Source organism: Triticum aestivum, chromosome 4A (assembly GCF_018294505.1).
Source record: "Triticum aestivum cultivar Chinese Spring chromosome 4A, IWGSC CS RefSeq v2.1, whole genome shotgun sequence".
NCBI lineage: Eukaryota > Viridiplantae > Streptophyta > Magnoliopsida > Poales > Poaceae > Triticum > Triticum aestivum.
In genome coordinates, this window is record NC_057803.1 from 624,106,542 (window position 1) to 624,114,021 (window position 7,480).

The window sequence follows — 7,480 nt, forward strand, 5'->3', positions numbered from 1 at the left end:
CCGAGTGTCGACCGGGAGGAGCGCTTGGTGCCGGAGATCATGCCGGCAACAACTACTTGAGACGGCAGCGAACGAGAGAGCTCTCTGTGTGTCGGCTCTGTTGCTGCGAGAGAGGGACGGAGTTAGGCGTACTTCAGGAATGCGCCTCCACTACTATAAGGCGTCGTCTCCCGCGGCAATAGGTGTGCAATACGTTACTACCCTTGAGATCCAGGCCTCCTAGGTCCTAGCTAGGATACTCAACAGAGCCACACTCTATCATGTATGGACTTTTTCTTGAGGAAGGAAAGTTTTGTCCATTTCAGACTACATGGACTTTTTGTTTGCGAAATATTAGGAGCTCATATCGGAATCTCTAAAAAAACTTATATTTAGAAACGGATGGATGTAGTAGTTTATTTCTGCCAAGTGTTCACGTTATTTTTTCCATTTAGTATTATTCACTATATTGTCATAACTTTCAGACATACATTGTATATGCGTTTATGCATGATAAAGAATATCCATATACGTATTTATTAGATAATCTCATTAATGCGATTGCGAACTACACATTCTTCTTTTTCTGAATTTATTTATCCTGTGATCAGCTTTGCATACAACCTGAAAATTAGCAACTCCTCCCCGCGTTCTGTAAGCTAAGGAAGCTCAACGTGCGTGGTATCTTTCTTGAATTCGACCTTTTATGGATGACAACGTTTCTTCTGGCGGCACCATGCACCGAAATATTGCATATTGAGGTGATGTCTTTCTCAGTATTTTTCTCCTTACTTATATTGCCTTTCTTTCCTTTTCAACATTTAGAGCTCAATGTAGGTTTGGGAACATATATGTGATGTGGATGACAAATCCAGACAACTGTACCCCAAAAGAAGGACCCCTCAATGGGAAATTCACTTTGACGACCCTAAGAATAGCTTTTTGAAAGAGCTAGAATTTACTGGACCTAGGTCACTAAAACAACAATTTACATTTATAAGATCCATGCTGGAGCGAGCTTTGAATTTGCAAACGATAATTCTGAAAGGAGATGAGCGATGCGAGTGCTGGCATGCTCTTGATACACCTGGACCTTCGAAATTTCCGAAGAAGGATGAGCAAGAAATGGTGGTTCAACAAATTCGAGATGGCATATTCTCAAAACAGGCTTTCGCCCCACTTTATAAAGAAAGCAACAACCAAACAAAGTAAATGGTTTAAAGATACAAGATGGTGAGGTAGTCCTCTTACAAAGTTGATCCCAGGATAAACAGAAGACGCAGACAGCTAGGGACTACGAGACCGAAAGATAATACATGAAGATATGAGAACCCCGCACACAACACCCTAGAACACCTAAGCTGCACGACAATGCCCTCAAGAGAGGGGAAGGCGTCAGGCGTCGCCGCCGTCAAGTCCAATGGACAAGGGTTTTCACCCGAAACCCAGACACGGAGCAGAGTACCATGACAACGTCTTCAAGAAAATAACGACGCCCACAAGCGTCGCCGTCATCGACGGCCAAGCGCAGAGCTTTCACTTGGTAGCTCCCCATGCCACCATGAGGTCTTAAAGAGCGGCGTGGCGAGTCTAGATCCCCAACTCCAGTTTGAAGCGCTTCCACTACCGAAGACAAATGGTCCACCTGAGCCATCCGCCGATACACCTCTTATTGCCCACATGACCAAGAAGTATAGCCACAACCACTGCCATGGTGCCCGTCGAAAGGCCAAGCAAGCGGACCACCTTCCAGGGCCGCCGCTCCAGCTTCCAAGCCATGAGACCCCGCCCACCGTCCGCTTCACAGTGCACTAACTGCGGCAAGAGAAGCCCGGCATCACCCACCAAGCCAGGGTCAGTGCCACCATCGTCAGGGCGCCCACGCCTGCATTCCCTCCAATCCTGATGGACCGGAGGGACGTGACCCAATGGCTGCCAACAACCATCATTGAGCAACCAACTCAGACGACGCCAAGTCTGTGGCAAGAGGCACCGATCCAACCATCGACACACGGAAGCCCCGACCACCACTACCACGGACCTCCGCCGATCACTACAAGAAATCTGCTAATACATGACGGATCTAGTCCGTCACAAATTAGTGAAAAACTGTCATGGGTGTCCATCCTTGACGGATTTGAAATCCGTCATGTATATCGCGTCATAATTTGATATCGTACCTACCATGACGGTTCTTGGCTGTCATGGATCTGCCCCTGGCCCGCCCAGGCCCAAACCTTTGTGACGGAACAATCTGTCATGGACTAACGCCACGTAGGATTTTCAATTGAGTAATTTGAATTACGTGGATACTATTTTCCGTCACGAAATTCGTCATGAATTTAGGCACAATTTAAAGGGCGCTTTAAATTTGGCTTAGCCCATTATCCCGTTTCTTTTGGCCAGAATTTGACTATGTTTTTAAGGGCCAATTTAAAGAGCGTTACACAAATCCTAATGCCAAATTTTCCCAACAAAAAATCTTTGCAAGGTGTGAAACATTACAAAGTTTAACACAGCCATCTGTATGTATCTACAACACAGCAGTTTAAAAAATCCTCTACAAAGTGATGACATACAACATAGATTGATAAAATATATCACACAACAGAGTTATGAACCAGTACAATCCATTTTACATCAACAGAACATATAAACTATTGAGGCTGTTATTCAAGCTCTTGCCATCGACGTTCTTGATGGCAACGATCATGCCGTGATGGGCAGCACCAAGTAGCACAGTATCCAATCTTACCTAGCATATTAACAAGAATATTAGATATTTGCACATATGGAAAGATAGTAGAAATAAGAAAATTGCAACAAATATAAAAATGAATTACATGTCCAGAATTCTTAAATCTTGTAGTGCCTACAAATGAGAATAACATTGTATCTACTATAAAACAAGATTAAACATGAGGTTGCTTAAAATTAACCCAAAAAAAGTGTGTCAAATGACAAAGTGACGAAACACACATCACATAACTCCTACTATAGCAGCAGTAGTTCAGGCCATATAAACCCATTGTAATGTAGTGGACTATGAAACATGAAAATACTTGATAAACAATGAGATAATAGATAGGAAAGTGCAACTTGAAATAATCATGCATCGTTTATATTCATTCAGGATATACAGAAATGATTTTCTATCATAAACCCATTGATTATATTATCCGTGTTACTTCTGTGCAAGACGATTCTATACGCTGCCCACTTGACTAGCATAGTACTATTATTTGTGACAGAAAAAATAGTTAAATGAAATTAACCAGTATATATTTATACATGGTGGCAGCAGTAGGAACAACCCTTGCTCCTACTTCACGAATCAGACTACAAATTTAGTCTGATGCAAGTATATATAGGTACGTTCAGACCAAAAATTTGAAGTAGGAGCAAGTATTGCACGAACCAGTATATATTTATACAAGGTGGCAGCAGTAGGAACAAGGCTTGCACGAATCAGACTCATACATAGCTTAAGTATTACTTCATTTTAATGAAGGTACAAGCCGAGTCAGAACACATGCAGTAGCAATCACGAATATAGATACAGATCCTGAAACCTTCTAGGACATAAGCGAGAAGATAAATTGGATTGTCTTTTTAATATCAAATCAAGGTCTAGAAATACATAGAGATATTCAGTGGTGGACGTTGTGAAGACAATAATATTTTTTTTACATTTACAAAATGAATAATCTGATCCTGTTAGGTAGTTGTCAAGCATATCTTACCATCAACGTTGTGTGCATCTAGGCATGCTAGTTGTGCTATATTTATGCCAGCTAATGCATTGTAACTTCGACCAATTTTTCCAACATAACCCGTGTGCTCTCTGCTCTCTGTGCTATTCTTAGTCCCTTTCACTTTCAGAAATATCATAATAAGTGAAAATGGATATACAATTGTTTGCCAACATTCGGTTTGTTCACAACCATGTTTGTAAGGCAACAAAAACAAAGATGTATTTTGTATGCCCACAGTTTACCCAAGTTTTAGCAATGAGATGAAAGTTCCTCCCTGACAACAAGCTAAGGCCTTATATAAATTACTAGAACTGGATCAGAGAAGCAAACGATCTCACTTTAAGGAAGAAATAGAATAACTTATCTTCAGTCCGTGCGTGTTAGGCCATGGTCAGGGGTAGCGGAACCCAGCGTTGGTTCCATAGCACCGTCGGGGAGGAAGGGAGGCCAGAGGTTGGCTGGACCGCCGTGTTCCAGTATGTGTGCCTGAGATGTATGCCAATCAATCAAAGGAACTTGTTATACACACACACAAAACAAATTGATCTGATCACGTCTCAGTGGTTCGTCATGTCATGTTCAGATTCAGAATAAGCTAATAGAACCCAGCACAGGAAGAAACTAAACTTGCTTATGGAAATATCTCCTTAAGTTAAAGTGTTAATCATCAAGATATTTTAAAATTTGTGAAGCACATCTGTACATTGAGAAAGTAAGATTAATAGCAAATCGAATAGCAGGAAATGAAAAACAACAAGTGCAGCTTTAGCACTCTACAGATATGGTGCTCCCGTTGCATTGAAATGTCGTTCAGATGTTTCGAAATACCATTTTATTTTTTTCTTCCGTGTGTAGATATTTCTTTCGGGGCGTACAATTTTGCTCCAAAACCACTGACTAACCTACACTGAAATATGTGCCTACTTAGTTTCAGATCGATCCCCTCAACCTATTCTATTCTATTCCATCTCTAGAATTAGGTAGCCACAGACCAAAATCAATTAAGATACTAATTCGTGAAAATTATCTCGTGGTCACGGAAGATAAAAGACGAACTGACCAAGAAGATAAAAGACGAACTGACCAAGAAGCTATGAAAATTATATGATTTTGGCACAAAGCATTGCACAGGAATTAGAGCACTAAGAGTTTTGATTCATTGTACAAAAAAATAAGATTCGACACAGCACATGGAACTTCAAGCGGCTTGTTTGTCATTTCGCTTCTTTGTCAAGTATTTTAGGTACCTATAGAAGGAGACAGGGAGATATAATTTGCATGTATGATGTATCTAGAGATTAAATTGTACAGCTACATATGTGTGGGCAGTCGAGAGCTACATGAAAGTTTATTATCCAATAACCAGAAATCATATAGTTTGAAAACTACATAGCTAAAACAAGCCCATTAACTATAAACAATAAATGTCATATTTATATGAAAAGAAATTGGCGGAAAGAAAACAGAAAATACTCTCCTTATTCTTGAATTTGAAAGCTTTTTGACCTCTATAGTAATCATTTCAGTAAGTATAGGACCAGAATCATGAACTGAATTTTTAGTTAGAAGAACAAGCATTGAATTACGTGTATTTTCAGTCAAGCTTACTTCCAGAAAACATTGAGCCCTAGCAGAACATAAGGGCAAATAGATGCTTGAGTAAAGTGTATGAATAACATAAAGGGCATGTTCAGGAAAGGGCTGTGCAGATATCATCACCAAGTAAAAAAATGTTTCTAGTCCATGTGAGATATTCAAATTATGCAGGCAAGGGCAGTGCAGATATCATCACCAAGTGAAAAATGTTTTTAGATGTACAAAGACCATTAGATGCACTGACCGGTGTGGGACCCATCACCATTATGTGCATGCAGAAACATTGGACACTGCAGTAAAATGTACCTACAGAATCTGCAAATATGAGGTTTTCTTCAGTTAGATATAAAATGGTATGAGTTTCTTAATACTAAAAGCTGATAGGATAAATCTTGCGGGCCATTACTCTGAATTATAAGTGTACAACTACAAAACAATGCTTGAACTGCAACAAGAACGGAGATTTGCCTAATACTTTTTGTTTGCAGTACAAAAAATGAATGTGCTTCACAATGTGACTAGGAAGGAACAAAGCACAAACAATCAGTAACGAACGAGTAACCCTCAGTGGTGCTCCTGCCCTTGCTGTTCGTTTTAATGCCGAACAAGGCAGACGCCCAGATGTTTTCTCTGTACTGGTTCAACATGGCCAACGAGGCCTCCAGCCATCCTTTAACAGGTACGGCTAGATCAATCCATGGCCGGTGTTCTGCCCCAAGTGTTTTGCTCGTCCTGGTGGTACTCTGTACTCCTCTGCAGAGCTCCAATAAACCTTATATTAGCGGAGACGAGCAGAGGGGAACGGTAGGGTACGGGACTGGTGCAGAGGTACGTACTGGGTCTTTCCGGCTGGAGAAGGTGAACGGCGACGCATAGAGGAGGCTGCGCACCACGGATGGAGAAGACGACCGCGACGATGAGGGGAGCGACGACTGGGCGGCTGACGGACAATTGGACCGAGCCACAGGTCGCCGATGTACTCTGCATCCGTGGCTGTGTTGCCACCTCCTGTACGGCTGTACCTCACCTCAGCTCGCCGCCAGATGGAGCTGGATCAATGCACGCCGCCAGCGACCTCAGGGCCGTCCAAATCCGGCAGTTGGCCCCCCCGCCACCGCTGCCGCCTCAGATCGAGGGGTATGACTGGGATGCAATAACTCGAGGGGCCGATCTGAATGGGGAGAGGCGTGGAATGGGGAGGGGTCCCGGGCGGGATAGATGTGGAGGGGCTCGACGCGGTGTGGTTCAGGGCCAGCGCTGTCGGCGCCGGCACCGACATGGAGCGGCGAGAGGAGGAAGGTGAAGTGGCGGCGGCTATGGTTGGTACGGGAGATGGGAGAAAGGTAACTAGGGTTAGGCTGGTGTGGACTCTGTAGTTAAATGGGCTGGCTTACAATTTCACTCCCCGCGCTCGTGACTTAAAATTTTCCTTCGCGCGCGCTCCTTCACAGTTTTGCTCTTTTTTTTCTACATGTTGATTGCTTTCAACTGACATGTGGGTCAGACAAAGGGCATGCACGACACATCATCAGGAGCCATCCATGACGGTCCAATCATGGATCAAGAAGTAAAAGGCTAGGCCTAGCTAGTCGATCCATGACAATTTCCATGACGGTCCCTCGATGTCCGTCATAAAGGCAATACTGTATTGAGGCCCATGCACCGCTTGCTAATATGTGACGATTTTCATGACAGTTTATAGGAACGTCACCACAAATCCGTCATAGATTAACAGATTTCTTGTAGTGGATGTTATAACGTGAGGACACCTCTCTACGGACCACAAGAACCCACCTTGGCATAGCCAGAGGCTCGTCCACGGCGCCAGTGCACTGCCAGCACACACCACAGTGAAGGCGGTCACCGGCCCAACCTATGGGGGCTGCACATGGCGGGTGGCAACTCCGGCCACCTAGCAGCCATTCCGGCAACCCCAGCCCACTGCGGCTCTGCGCATAAGGTCTAGTCACCGCCGCCCACACCCAGGCCACCACCAGCCAACCACAGCCCCGGCCGCGTCCACGCTCGTGGCGAGACTCCGTAGCACTGTTGGAGTTGTGTCGAATATAGTGTACAAGTTAGGTTACATTTGGACTCTGAGTTGTATTGTGTTTAGATAGGATATGGAATCGTGTCCTACTAGGACACTT

At 43.6% G+C, this 7,480-nt stretch overlaps 1 long non-coding RNA gene across 2 annotated transcripts; it reads right to left on the reverse strand.

Moving 5' to 3' along the window:
* Nucleotides 1–2,462: 2,462 nt before the first annotated feature.
* On the reverse strand, nt 2,463–6,705 carry LOC123087692 (uncharacterized). 2 transcript variants are annotated; one of them, XR_006441485.1, is made up of 3 exons: nt 6,167–6,705; nt 5,575–6,091; nt 2,463–4,220 (listed from the first exon to the last, which is right to left on the reverse strand). It is a non-coding gene; the product is annotated as an uncharacterized lncRNA (long non-coding RNA). The 2 variants fall into 2 exon arrangements; XR_006441484.1 differs by having other exon boundaries at nt 5,575–6,083; nt 6,167–6,700.
* Between the last annotated feature and the right edge of the window lie 775 nt (nt 6,706–7,480).